Raw genomic sequence first — 15127 nt, 5'->3', positions numbered from 1 at the left:
TAGTCAGAGCCTTTCCTGGTTGTCAAAATACAGGGAACAAACAATGTAGGGGTCCCCTGTATTTAGCGCAACCAGCACTGGGCTCTGATCTGGTCCTGGTTATGGAAATGCAGGGGACAAAAAGAGTAGGGGCCATAACCAGCACCGAACTTTTTGTAGCGGGAGGGTAATTCCACAGCCAGCGGAAACCCTTTCACCAAGTCCCCCGGCCAAAGCATTACCCCTGACCGCTAGTCAGCCGAGGCCAGGGATTCCTGGGGAGTTGGGGACCCCCCAATAAAGGGGTTCCCCTCTCCAGGGCACCCCAGTCCTAGGCTGATAGCGGTGGGTTGCCTTGTTGATAGTGTAGTGTTGTGCAACTACACTACACTATCAACTACAGTCCCAGCAAATCTCCCCCGCATGCTGGTACTTGGAGAACCACAAGTACCAGCATGCGGGGCATTACGGGCTCACTGGTACTTGTATTTCCACTGCAAAATAAATATTAAAGAAAAGACAGAACACACACACCGTGAAAGTTAAAGTTTAATAAAACATACATGCACACACACATGCACACTCACTATCTCACATACTCACCTAGTATCCCTGAAGCCAATCATGTCCCCTTCTCCGGTAGTAATCCATAGGTACCTGTAAAAAAAAATTCATGCTCACCTCCTCCTATGTGTGGATCACTTCCTCTTCTTTCCATGTAGGTATCCACAAGCTTGGCAAACAACAAACTGAAATTTCGCGGACCAGCGGACATTAGTACTGTTATCTAAGGACAGTACTTCCCGGATGACGGCTCAGCAGTGAAATTTCACTATAGAAATCCCGGTGCTGAGCGTTCATTGGCAGGGAGAGGCAAGCCTTTCGTCTCTCAGCCAATGAGTGGTTCCCGCCATCAATGGTGAGAACCGCAAAAGTAACCTTAAGTCACCTTTGCAGTTCTCACCATTCACTTCAATGGTGGGAACCATTCATTGGCTGAGAGGCGGAAAGGTTCGCCTCTCTCAGCCAATGAACGCTCATTTCTGGATCCTAGACCGACCCAGTTACGTTAGGAGCCCATATATTTCATCTGCTGATGTTTACCCCTCCCCCCTTAATTCTTGCATTTAGCTCTTTATCTTATGTACAATAATTTAAAAGCAGCTTTTTTTATATCCTCTTCTCAGTGCTTCTTGATCCCTCTCTCTGATGATATACTGTATGTCCAGTCCCAATTGTTCTGTTTAAGTTCTGGGGAGCTGAGCTCTGTCTTACTGAAAGTCTTTCTTGTGACAGTGCACGTCTACTTGTGAAGCAATTACTGTGTTTTTATAATTGGTTGCCTATAATTAAATGTAATTATTTAATGGGTGACACATCAAGTGAATTGCCTCTTACTGCATCTCCAGTACATGCTTATCTTGGCTGTCTTGCTTGATATCTTTCTTTTTTTTAACACCTTATTCTTTTCTTCCTTAATAATCAAGTTATCATTCATGTTTAGTCTTACTGACATTTTCATAAAATCATAATTCTGAATATTGGTTACACGTGACTGTGCATATTTTATTATGTATGATTTCAGAAAACTGTATTTGTTGTTATATATTATTGTTTCTCTACATACGTCTCCTGTAACTTCCTTCTATCTAATACCCCTTTTACACCGGAGCTAAAACCCGGGTTTTTGAAGGGTTAACCCAGGCAGCTTCCTGGTGTAAAAGGGGAGAGAGTTGGATCGCCGGGTCGAGTGACCCGGCAATGCAACCCAGGTAACTAGCAGGGTTTAACACGGGCGTAGACCGTGAAACCCTGCTGTGAGAACAGCGCACTCCAGGTCACGATGACCTGGAGTGCGCTGCTAGCCGGCCGATTGGTCCGGCTTCAGTGGCGCTTGGAGATGACGTCATCTCCAAGCGACCACTTTCACTCCGCAAAAGCCGGGTCTATGCAGACCCGACTGCAGTGTGAGCGGCGCTGACTTGGGAATATCTTTGTTCCAACTCCGGGTCAGACCCGGAATTTAGGTGGAAAAGGGGTATAATTTCTGTTAGCAGAAGCACTGCAGACCCTGAGTTTTCTCTTATCTCCTGTATTTTTATATATAGTATGTATGCAAAGGCATGATTTTGTAAGATAAATATCTCCACATTACATGCCAAATTAGCAATACATACATTTCAGTGCTCAAGAATAGTCAACAAATCATATTGTGTAGCGAGAGCTAACCGCAGAATGAATTTTCCCTCTTCACTGCCACCTGCTGGCTGTTCATGTGTTAAATGATATCAGAAATTACATCTTTGATGTTAGTAACTTAAAGGGGTTATCTGATATACTATATGAACTAGTAATTCGGTCCCGACATGTGCGCTCTCAGACCTTCATCCCCCGCCCCCGGGCTGCTGTTTACCCTATGTATGTACAGCAGGGTATTCCTCTTTTCCCCGGCCACATACTTTCCCGTCTCCATTGCTGCAGTGATAAATGACATGGAAGGAGGTTGGGCCAGTGACACACACCCTTTTTCCCACTGCTCTTGTCAGCAATGATGGGGTCCCAACCAGTATTATTATTGGGAAAGAAGGCAATTGTATAAAATTCCTTTGTAAATTTGATCACCTACCCTTTTTCTGTAATTCACATGTAAATCTACATTTATGCTAGATGTGTAAAAAATAAATATACATATATGATTCATTAGAACATTGATGTCATTTATTTTTAATAAAGGATCAACAGTGGGATGTCAGCTTGTTTTGGGGAAGGACACCTTTTCGCTGTTGATTTAAATAGAAGTGTTCATCTTCTGAAACAATGGTGACTGTTCAGTGAGTTGCAACCTCATGAAGTCACCTCTGATAAGTTTGCAGATACTGGTGGTTATTGTGCCAGTGTTGTGCTGGGAGTATCTCTAACAGGGACACCCACAGCTGAAAAGTGGCTTTAAGGCTTCAATTACACTGAGCTCTCTAAAACCTCTGCAGTGACCCAGGGCTGATGGATTTGTGGCGAGGTTATCTGTCAGGAACCGAGGATTAATGTCATTTGCTGTAAGACACGCTTGGCTATTAGTCAGCCGGCAGCTGCTTTACCTGTACAGGCTCCTGATGGCTTCTATAAGCTCCTGGAGAAACATATCTGCCTGCTGAAGATCCCTATCTGTCTGTGCTGTCTCTCAGGGCGCAGCGTGCAGCGTGGTACTATAATCTGGTGCTGCTGATCCCGTAACCCTTTCACCACATTTTTCCAACATTCAGATTGTAATCAGACAAATGTCATTGACCGTGTGGAGCTAGTATACTAGACTCTTTCACACTGGGTATATATATAGCATAATGCATTCTTTGGTATGTATTTGGTTTGCCCCCATTATCTTAATCTGCATTCTATTATGTTCAAACAGTGATGTGTGACATCAGTATTTTAATATATATATAAATGTGTCCTCATAAATCCTATCCATAATACGCCATGTGGCATGATATGCCTGGTGCGAGTGAGCCGCCAGGTCCCGTCACATTGTGACCAAGACGCATTTTCTGTCAAAAAAGACGTCCGGCGCTAGCATAGTCACATGGGACCTGGCGCGCCAAGAGAGGCTGTTTGATGCGACTGCAACAACATATGGTTATATGGTATTACAGCATAATAGGATATTACAAATGGAGTACAGCGTTCATGTAAAATGATTGTTGCACATTGCAGGGATTTATACCATTTATTTATATAACTCCACCATATTTCTACTTCAGAGTCCATAGGGGGTCCATCCTCCACAATACCCCGCCCCCGAGCCACAGGCACCTCAGTTTTAGTTGGTGCCCGGCCGGAGTCGGGTCACCCTTAGCGCAGGGGGCTGCTTAGCAGCCCCTAAGCTTATTTTTAGAGTTTTGTAATTCATTTTTTTTGTTTTTAACTAGCTCTTTCGAGCAGCAGCATCAGACTGTCCATTGGACGTCCAAGCTGCCGCTCCTACACTCTGCTGGCGCCGCAACGCCATTACATATCTGGGGTTCGCGGCGGGACCCCAGAGTCTGTACTAGCACGGGCTCTGGGTACTCCCACGACCGCTGCCGGAGCGCCGGAGATAAGGTAAGACACGGGTCACTGCTTGCGGTGACCCGCGTGTCTATGCAGTCGCATGCCTCCGGTCTCTGGGGACAGACCAGAGGCGCTAGCAGTGACGGCGGGCTCCCCCTCTCCGGAGGAATACCCCGCGGGACCACTAGACCACCAGGGAATTATGCCGGCAGTGGGAGCCAGCGCCCCTGGGGTTAATTCATACTTGCCTACGTTTAATAATATCTTCCCGGGAGAAGCCTGGGTAAGAGAAGCAGCAGGGGGCCGACGGGGGCGGGGCCTGACGATTCGTGTCATTAAGCCCCGCCCCCTCACGATAAAATTTCCGCGATCTATACCTAGGAGACCTTGGACCCACATTGCCATGGACTTTATTGTGGATCTTTCCATTTCGGCAGGTTGTTCCGTGATTGGACAGTGGTGGACAGGTTCAGCAAGATGGTTCATTGTATTCCTCTGCTGAAGCTTCCATCTGCTAAAGAACTGACGAGCTTGTTCATACAACATATCTTCCGATTGCACGGGTTACCAGTTGATGTGGTTTCCGACCGAGGGTCGCAATTCATTGCAGTTTTCTGGAAACATTTCTGTTCTACCCTGGGGATACATCTTAGCCTGTTGTCTGGACATCAGACTTCGTCAACCAACTAAGAAGCTCGGCCCTAAGTTCATTGGTCCTTTTCGGATCATCACACAGGTCAACCCGGTGACTTTCAGACTTCAGTTAACAGCTTCTCTCAGGATTAACAACTCCTTCCACTGTTCCCTTCTCAAGGCTGTTGCCACCTCTGCCAAGTTTGGGAGTCCTCGGATATCCAGACCCGTACCAGTGGAGGTTCAAGGTCAACAAGAATTCATTGTTGAAAGAATCCTGGATTCTACAGTTTCTAGGGGTCACCTCCAGTTTCTGGTGCACTGTTAGTGTTATGGACCTGAAGAGCGGTCATGGGTGGCAGAAGACGCCTTACATGCTCCCAGGCTGAAGAAGGCGTTCTTCCGGGACTTCCCATTTAAACCAGGCTCTAAGGGTTCTTCAACCCAGCGTCAAGGGGGGGTACTGTTACAAGTCCAGTCCAGGACATGTACATGGCTCAAGATTCTCCTGATCCTGTTCCCACTGCAGCGCCAGCTGTTGTCTGCTGTCGGCTGACACTGAGGGTGTACTCAGCTTCCTGACCGACTCCTGCAGCGCTGCCATTCCAGCCTCCATCTGTACCCGGTTCCATCATTGGCACTCAGCCGCCGCAGTACCAGCGGCACCTCCAGAACATCGGCTATAATCACAGCTCCTGCATCCTCGTGCTGTCATTGGCTCCGCAAGCTGCAGCACTCATCGCATTCCAGCACCATCAGCCATACCATCGGTCCAGTGGCAGTCATCGTCGGCTTATTAGCTGCATCATCGGCCCATCGGCCGCAACATCAACCCACTGGTCACAACATCGGCTCACCAGCCGCAACTTAGGCACGTTGTCCTTCATCATTGGCTTATTAGCTGCATCATCGTCCCATCGGCCGCAACATCGACCCACTGGTCACAACATCGGCTCAACAGCCGCAACTTAGGTCCGTTAGCCTTCAGCATTGGCTTATTAGCCGCATCATCGGCTGCATCATTGACCCACTGGTCACAACATCGGCTCACCAGCCGAAACTTAGGCCCGTTGATCTTCATCATCGGCTTATTCGCCACATCATCGGCCCATTGGCCGCAACATCAACCCACCAGTCAAAGCATCGGCTCACCAGCTGCAACATCGGCCCATTGGCCACTTTCATCGGCTCATTAGTCACACCATCGGCCCAGTGGCCGCACCATCTGCATTAGCCGCATTATCGGTTCTTAAAGACTGCAACAACTAGATTCTCATCTCTCCCCGCATCATTTGTTCCACCACCGGCCTTCTTAGGAACTCCAGTTCTGACATCTACTTCCTGTCTATCTGGACTCTAACGGCTACCTTATAGGTATAGCTAGAGACCGTAACACTTTGGTACTCAGGGTAAGTCCAAGGGTCAGTCCTTCCCGAGGCAGTCGTCGACCAAGGCTGCCCCTAAACCAAAGAAGCAGACCTGGAGTAGTAGACGCCTTGCTTCAAAGCCAGAGGATAAGCCTTCAGCCTCATGGGATGGGCCTCTCTCTTGGTGATCCCAGAGTGGGAGTCTGACTTCTTCAATTAACCCAGTGCTGGTGCAATGCCACTACAGATGCTTGGGTACAAGAAGTGGTCCCGCAGGGGTACACCCTTTCCCTCCATCACAGACCCCCCCAACAGTTCTTCTGCATGAGTCTTTCTCAGGACAAGACCAAGGCCTTGCAGAGTCCTTGCTGAAAGCAGGGGTCGTTGTTCCCGTTCCGCTTTTTCAACGCGGGGCGGGATACTACTCTTCTCTGTTCTGGTTCTGAAACCCAATGGGTCTCATTGGCCTATCCTCAACCTGAAATTATTTAACAAGTTCCTCAGAGTCCCCACATTCAGGATGGAAACTTTGCATTCCATCATTCTGGCTATGGAACCGGGGGATTATATGGTCTCCCTGGACATCCAGGACGCCTATCTCCATGTTCCTATAGCACCTTATACCAGCGGTATTTGAGGTTTGCTATACGTCAGCTTCACTTCCAATTTCAGACTCTGCCCTTTGGCCTTTCCACAGCTCCAAGGGTGTTCACCAAAATTATGGCTGTCATGGCTGCCCATCTGCGCAGCCAGGGTATACGGCTTCTGCCGTATCTGGATGACCTCCCATTGCTGGCTGGCTCTCCAGAGGTACTTTTGCAACATCTGCACCTGACGATCACTTGTCTGCAAGCGCACGGGTGGCTGATAAACTGTAAGAAGTCCTCCCTCATTCTGTCACAGAGGATGGTCCATTTGGGAGCCCTTCTGGACTCTCGTCAGCAAAGGATCTTTCTGACTCCAGAAAAGTTTTCCTCCCTACAACTACGAGTGAGCAGTTGTCTGAAGAGTTCCAAGGTGTCGGTTCACTCGGCAATGAGAGTTCTCGGGTCCTTGGTGTTGACATTCGACATGGTGGAGTATGCCCAGTTTCATTCCAGGCCCCTGCAGGGGCTGATTCTATTCAAATGGAACGGGTTACTCAGGACTCAGATGCTGGTGTTGCCTCCGGAGGTGCGCCTGTCGTTTGCTTGGTGGCTTCAGATGTCACATCTCACCAAGGGTCGCCCCTTTTTGATCCCGGACTGGGTTCTGCTCATGACTGATGCCAGTCTCCGGGGTTGGGGGGCAGTGTCAGGTCCACTTTCACATCAGAGCCATTGGACGGCAGAAGAAGCAGTTCTGCCCATCAACATTCTGGAACTTCGGGCCGTGTACAGGCCCTTCCAGTTGTCCGGTCACGCTCTTCAAGGAAGGGCAGTGCAAGTTCAGTCCGACAATGCCACCACCGTGGCGTACATCAACCGTCAAGGGGGGACTCCCAGTCGAGCAGCAATGTCAGAGGTGTCACGCATCCTGTCTAGGGTGGAGTGCCACTTTCCGGCCATCTCGGCAGTCTTCATTCCAGGAGTCCTCAATTGGGAAGCGGACTTCCTCAGCAGTCACGATGTGCATCCCGGGGTATGGTCCCTTCACCCAGAGGTATTTCAACTACTCGTGGACAGGTGGGGACTGCCGGAGGTGGACCTCACGGCCTCCCATCGCAATCACATGCTGCCCGTGTACGGGTCCAGGACAAGAGACGCCAGCGCAAGCCTGGCCGACGCGCTGTCAGTGAAATGGACGTTTCAACTGGCGTATCTATTCCCTCCGATATCACTGCTGTCTCGGTCCTCCGGAAATTCAAACAGGACAGCGGGATGCTTCTGCTGGTGGCTCCGGCTTGGCCCAGACGTCCGTGGTACTCCGATCTTCAGGTCTCTCCATCGACGTTCCGTTTCTTCTGCCTCAACATCGGGACCTGTTGTCTCAGGGGCCCTGCCTTTACCTGGATCTGGGTCGTCTGTCTTTGACGGTGTGGCTCTTGAGACATCCGTTTTGAGGTCCCGGGGTTTCTCCAGCTCAGTCATCAGCACAAGAGTGTGGCATACTTAATTTCAGTGGTGTGAGTCCAGAAACTACGATCCTCAGGCGTTTCGTGTTTCTAGAGTTTTGGCGTTCCTTCAGTCTGGTTTGGACCTAGGCTTACGCCTAGCGTCTTTGAAAGTTCATGTGTGTGCACTATCTGTGTGGTTCCAGCGTAGGATAGCTACTCTGCCAAATGTCCGCACCTTTTTCCAGGGTGTTCTCAGGATTCAGCCTCCCTTTGTTCCCCCAGTGAGTCCTTGGGATTTGGCGGTGGTGTTTCGTGCCTTACAGGGTCCTCCATTTCAACCTCTTGAGTAGGTGGAACTCAAATGGTTGATGGTTAAGACTGCTTTTCTACTGGCGATTGCTTCAGTCAGAAGGGTATCAGAATTGGGGGCGCTCTCCTGTCGTCCTCCTTTTCTGATTTTTCACCAGGACAAGGCAGTGCTTCGCACTCTCCCGTGTTTTCTACCTAAAGTGGCTCATTCTACTCGGTCTGTGGGTCCCTCGTGGGTTGCTAGCCGTGGCGCCTCGGCTGTTCAGCTGTGTAAGGCGGCCACGTGGTCTTCCATCCAGACCTTTCTAAGGTGCTATGCTTTTGACACTTTCGCCTCTCAGCGTCCCCGCCTTTAGTTGTACTGCTTTGGGACATCCCCAAGGTCAACCCTGTGGTGGACCCCGTATGGACCCTGAAAGTAGAAGACAAGAGATATGGTAAGAACTTACCTTTGTTATCTTTGTTTCTACGAAGTCCATAGGATCCACAGGGCACCCGCTCTGACCCACCTGGCCTCAAATGGCCTATGTGGCTGGTCACCGGTTCTCCGTCTCCCTTTCTGTGAGTATGGTTATTGTGTGTTCCAGTCTTCCTTCTCTCTGTTATTTTCCTCCTCCGGCCTTGGCTACTTACCAACTGAGGTGCCTGTGGCTCGAGGGCGGGGTATAGAGGAGGATGGACCCAGTGCATCCTGGGAGCAGCAAAAGCTTTAACTGCGTGGTGCTCGTGGATCCAGATCCAGCTATACCCCAAGGTAAACCCTGTGGACCCCATGGTAGAAACCGAGATAACAAAGGTAATTTCTTACCATATCTCTTGTTTTTTGCATTATATAAATTAATATTCATTATAAATTATTTATATAGCTCTATCATGTTTTTTAGCGCTGTACAAAGAATATGTAATCCATACTTGCCTACTCTCCTGGACTATCCAGAAGGTTCCTAACAGCCTATTAACCTACCAGGATGTTTTTAAAAGTTGGGAGGAAACTCCCAGGGAGAACCCACCCAAACTCTGCGAGAACAGAATATACATTAATGTATGGTAAATGGCACACTATTTTGGTAGACTCGTATATGGCCAGTGGTCACACACTGTCAAGAACATGAATCTGTCACAAATACGCTGGTTTCTTGAGAGCATATTGCTGTTTTTTATCACTAGTAGGTTACTATGGAGCAATATTTAGCCCTGCAGATGGTCTAGAGCAGGGGTCTTCAACCTTGGCCCTCCAGTTGCTATGAAACTACACATCCCAGCATGCACTGCCACTTTTTTGATATAACAGCATGCTAAAACTATGGCAGTGCATGCTGGGATATGTAGTTCCACAGCATCTGGAGGGCCAAAGTTGAAGACCCCTGCTCTAGACCATCTGCAGGGCTAAATATTGCTCCATAGCAACCTACTAGTGATAAAAAAACAGCAATATGCTCTCAAGAAACCAGCGTATTTGTGACAGACCCCTGGTCTAGAGGTCTGTGGCCAACTACTGCATGAGTGTACATATATATTGTGCTTAATGTCACCTGTTACTCATAAAACCACAGTGCACTACCCAACACATCAGGTTTTCATTATAAATGAATAGAGAAGAGCTGACTGCTACTGTGGGTAACACCAGAATAATTGTAGGAGGCCAACAATGAAGCTGGGTTTTCCAGAGATAGGAATGAGGAAGAAACATGTACTGTACGTGCTCTCTGTCGGCCTCTGGGTAATTGGGAATCCCAGATTACTGTATCACTGGGTGGCTTGTCCCCAGAGCATAAATTCCTCGCCTAGAATGATGGGATATTGCTGTGGCATTTCATTTTCTAAGTTGTCAAGACAAGAAAGTTTTAGAGAAACAGTGTTTGTTTTGTATAATCATAATTATGTTACCAGAGAATCCTGACCAGAAAAATAATTTTATCAGGTATATTTGTCGTAAATTGGATAAGTGTAAACATCAGAGGCAGATGGGGAATTTTCCGGCCCCTAGAGAACACTCCTGCAGGACGAATACTAAATAATCATCTCTGGGTCTCAAGTAATGTCTGAGACCAGACTGTCTGGAATCTCTAATTAACATCTCAAAGCCATAATGAGCGGGAGATATTGGGTCGTGATGTATCTCACATTATTGAGAGCCCTGAAAGAACTGGATGTGTACATGGGTGTGAGCCTGGGTAATGCAGGCAAAGCACAGTAATGTTACCAGATTTTCTACATCCAACACCAATTCTGTTTATTTTCTATTTCCATTTTAAAAAGTTTGTTATTCACCTTGTAAATGCCACAAATATCCCCAGTGTTAGGAAACCAATGCACCAATACATTTATTACAGCTTGTTGTATGAAACTGACATTGATCATACAATTGAATAAACAGTCGGCAGTGTATAGAGAACAAGATCCTAGATGTGACATTATGATATAGTGCAGCCTTGAATAAGGTAGAAAATGGAAGTTTTAAAACCTAGCTTTATACTGAGAAAATATTATCATTATACTCCGGCAGGGCTGAGTTGGAGAATGACATTATTGCTGCAGTAATAACAGCTTCTGTCTCCGGATGATGGCACTTCTCACCTTCCTTTGGCCGTGAAGGAAAGATAATTCACTTTTGTTGGAGACAAAAAAAGTATCTGGGCGTATTGTGTAGCAAAGGGAAATGGGTGACATATTGGGCGACATGTGGAAGAAGGATGTGTCTCCCGGGCGGAGTGCAGGGATTCATTTGTCTTGTGGAACGAGCATATTATAGGTTGGATGGAACCTCTGGGAAAAGGACAATGGACAAATTCAAAATAAGTGCAGAGCTTTATAACCCGGAAAAGGACACGGGCTGCCATTATCTTTCCATAGGCTGAGCTGTTACTTAACCCATATTTATCTCAGCAGCCTGAAGTGAACTTTGCCGTATGGAAAGAATAACTCAAGGGGAACCTTTTGCACACAACTTGGGTAGGTTTTTGTCAAAGTTATGAAGATGTTTCAGTACAGTACAGATGTTACAGTAAAACGATTAGATGCATCAGAATAATGTCCTCACATTTCTGTAGCGGATTAAATACAGCTGGTGGAAGAGAACAGATCGTTTCTGTTTAGAACACTTTATATTGCTAGAAAATCAAATTGTTATATTTGTGGTGCAATCAATGCGTAAAGACCAATTTATCCATTTCTACACAAAAATCGAGAGCTTTTACAATATAGAGTTGGTGAATGAAGTGACTCAGTGCCGCCATCCCAGTTTCTGCCTGCCTACTACCTAACTTTACCTTCTTCATGTTGACATTCACATGGAGGACTCTGAAGTGCCTAAAGACTATTACAGAACGCTGTACATCACCCCATTAAAAAACACATTTGCAATAAACATAAATTGTGACTCACTTAGTCAGGTTTAAACTTTAAAGTATTTCTGCTTTTGTTCATCTGTAAGGGACAGACCAGACTGCAATGGTGCAATTTGTTATTGCCATCCTGAGATAGCGATAACAGAGCAGTTATTGAGCAGAGCAAATACCACAGAGATACTGTACTTGTTAAATCGGTTTCATGTGCAAAACAAGAGTCCTAAGACACATTTTCTCTATTTCATAAATCAGCCCGTAAATCACACGGGAATTAATGGCTGGCTAGTGGAACATGGCTGCAATAATGCCTGTCTTACTCGCCTATGCTGGTGATGGTTTGCTTTGCAATGCTCTGCAGTTCTCTGCAGATTATATTGGTACTTGATGAGTTAAGTGGTTATTAAGCACTGGGAATTTTATTGATCTCCATATATTATCAAAGAGTATCTCCCCTCAGGTTATAAAGATAATTCAGTCCCCCAGCAAGAAGTCTGTACAACTGAGCAAGATATGTACAAGGTAATGCTGAACTCTGCAGCTGGGATGCAATGTTTGCAGAAAGGATATATTTATTTCCCCGTTCTGAGCCTGTTGGTTTAGCCAGTGTAATGTTTGCATGTCATAGATTATGTTTTTTCGGTGAAGGGTTTGCTGGTTTAAATCACAGATGAGATTAGGGTGTTTGAATGCTGAATTGCTGTTTGTATGTGAGATTTACATGTTGGATTTCAGGAGGTAGCTCATGTAACTCACCGGTGGAGAGAATTAACTTTTCCTCATTGCTGAGTTTTGATTAAATGTCACCTGATTCTGCAATGAAAATGTCATTACTGTTAGGATTGAGGCAAGGAATAAATCTCGCTCTTAACAGACCTGAAAATGGTTCTTCTCCATTGTTTGTTATGCAGAAAAATAGTTATATACAAATAAATGTCTCTAAATACTTGGCAAAAGTGTTTTATCACAGAGGTGTGAAGTTGTCATGGCATTTGTAGTAGAGTAGTGATCTGTAGTTTAGGTTTGTGTTTTTCGTAGACATCGGTTTTGTTGCAGTAAACTAAATATTTAACTTTTTGTTTAATGGAAATCTCAAACCCTCTGTGTCTATAAGGTGACAATAAGCTCTCTGTATTTTATTTTTTCAGCCTTGTGTTTATTTTTATGCTTTTTATAATTCCAGAAACCTTGCTCGTGGGTTGCACTGGCTGAAACATTCAGGTGGGACATCAGGCTCTACATAGAAGGACATTTATCATAGGGTTACAGTGCTTTCATATGTATGAAGGTGTGTACCCAACTTAAACAGCACAATTTAAATTTGTTTAAAAGGTTTGCTCCTGACATTTTGTATATGTGACTATGTTTGTGTTGTACCAGTCTACGTCTCCTTTTGTGAATGGCAACTTTAGTTCTCAGCAAGTCCTGTTAGTCTGCATATATGCCACATACTTTCATCTATAGGCTGGATGTACAGTAATTTACAACATCTTGTTATTCTGCCTGTATGCACAGCTGCACTCTATGGCTTCTGTACTGTATTTAGTTCTCAGTATTTGTTTTTTTGCTCTGTAACTGCATAACAGCACAGGTTCTGTATGCTGAGTATAATTTTCAGTATTTATTATCATTTTACACTTATGGATATCGGCACTGTATTATTTCAGTATGCCTTGTTGTGTATTCAGTTTTCAGCATCTGGTGAAATTGACAAATGCACAGTATGTAACTCTGTATGTAATATATGTCCTAATTCTTTATGTATTGATAACAGCACCGTGCTTGTACTTTTGTTTCTGATTGGTGTAGTTTAAAGCATCTGTTCTAATGTAGAAATGTAATAATAATATTTAAAATTGTTCACTGTTAAATTATGTGCCTACCCAGTGGACCAGTCCTGTTGGTATACAGTCATAATATCACTATGTAGGAAGTACTTAACACGTGTGCATTGACATTCATGATCCGACCAGCTCTCTTTGAGGTGAGAGAGAAGTGACATCAGGACTGTCTGTAGTACGAATCCTGAGAGTGAGGGGACTCTGGGACTGTCTATATTACATGTGTCCTGACAGTGAGGGTACATCGAGACTGGCTATATTACATGTATTCTGAGAATGAGAGGACATTGGAGCTGCGTCTGTTTTACTTGTGTCCTGATTGAGAGGACATAAGGACTGTCTGTATTACATTTGTCCTGAGAGTGAGAATAGATCGGAACTGTCTGTATTCCATGTGTTCTGAGTAAAGGGAACATTAGGACACATTGGGCAGAATTCAATTGTTTCTACCCCCCTTCGCGCCCGACGGAGCTATTCAATTGTTGCTCCTGTCGGGCGCGATCAGCTGTCAGTGCTCCATTTCAGCTCGCAGCCCAAGGAGGGTGAGAGCTGAAATGTGCGAAAAGTGACCTGTTTGGGTGCCCAAACATCACTTTTCGCAGACGCGCCCAGCATTTTGGTCGGGGGTAGCTGCTTTACGCGGCTAAACCCGACCACTTTGGGCACGATTAGCACGGAAAATGTCAGCAATTGAATAGCGGCCCGCGATCTCCTGTCACTTTAGACGGGAGATCCGGACCGCGTAAACAACTGAATTCCGCCTTCTGTATTACATGAGTCCTGAGAGTGAGGAGACCAGGACTGTCTGAATTACATCATGAGTGTGAAGAGACATTGGGACTGCCTGTTATATGTGTCCTGGAAGTGATGGGACTTCAGTGTCTGTATTAACATTAAGCAGTTTTGTGTGTGTAAAGTTTTTTATTACATTGCTTGTGGAGTGGACCTGGAAGTTATTTTCTCTGGGGAAGTTCAACATGGAGGTACAAAATGTGTCCCATAATTGGCTTGGGATGATTTCTGATATCCACCTCCACTTCAAACCTAGGGCCGTATTCAATTAGTTTCGCACCCACGATACTTTTTCGCATGCCGGACTTTTCGCCTACATTGCGTATTTTAGCTGCGGAAACTTATCGTGTGTGCCCCCGCTATTCGCCGTATTCAATTCCAAAACACGTGAAAACGCAACCCGGAGAATGCAAACCAGGCGAAAAGTGCTGTCAGAATTGGGGAAATCAGCCTGACACTCCCTAAAAGATGCACTAACATTGGGAATCAATGTAAATGCCCCCGAATAGCCCTAATAAAGCTATTTCGGGTATTTAAGGGTGTCAATTTCTTCTAATTAGCGTCTTTGCACTAGTGGTGAAGAATAGCATTAAGCAGTTTTTTTGATAAAGTAAGTAATCCTGTCAAATTTGTGTACTTGAAAATGGGTGCAAGCATGGTATAAAGTCGCTAAAGTAAAGTTTAAAAAAACTTAAAAAACGCACCTGCAACAAGCACCTGCAATCCCAAAAACACCTTACCCATACTTGCAGACCCCCCAAAAGTCTATTTTGCTAGTTTTAA

General features: G+C 45.8%; 1 protein-coding gene across 2 annotated transcripts in view; it reads left to right on the top strand.

Annotated features, from left to right (window-relative positions):
- Positions 1 to 15127, top strand: part of SEMA5B (semaphorin 5B) — a 583078-nt gene that overhangs the window by 203351 nt on the left and 364600 nt on the right. The window contains exon 1 of one of the 2 annotated variants that reach the window (XM_088460748.1): positions 12895 to 12932. The exons of the other annotated variant lie outside the window; for it this stretch is intronic. The gene's annotated coding sequence lies outside the window, so the exon portion shown is untranslated. Of the gene's footprint in view, positions 1 to 12894; positions 12933 to 15127 lie in introns of those variants that run through there. 2 annotated transcript variants of the gene reach the window in all.

The sequence above is a fragment of the Taudactylus pleione genome, unplaced genomic scaffold (assembly GCF_031769625.1).
Source record: "Taudactylus pleione unplaced genomic scaffold, aTauple2 ptg000977l, whole genome shotgun sequence".
Classification (NCBI taxonomy): domain Eukaryota; kingdom Metazoa; phylum Chordata; class Amphibia; order Anura; family Myobatrachidae; genus Taudactylus; species Taudactylus pleione.
Note: the sequence above shows the minus strand (reverse complement) of the source record. Positions and strands in the feature narration are given on the sequence as shown.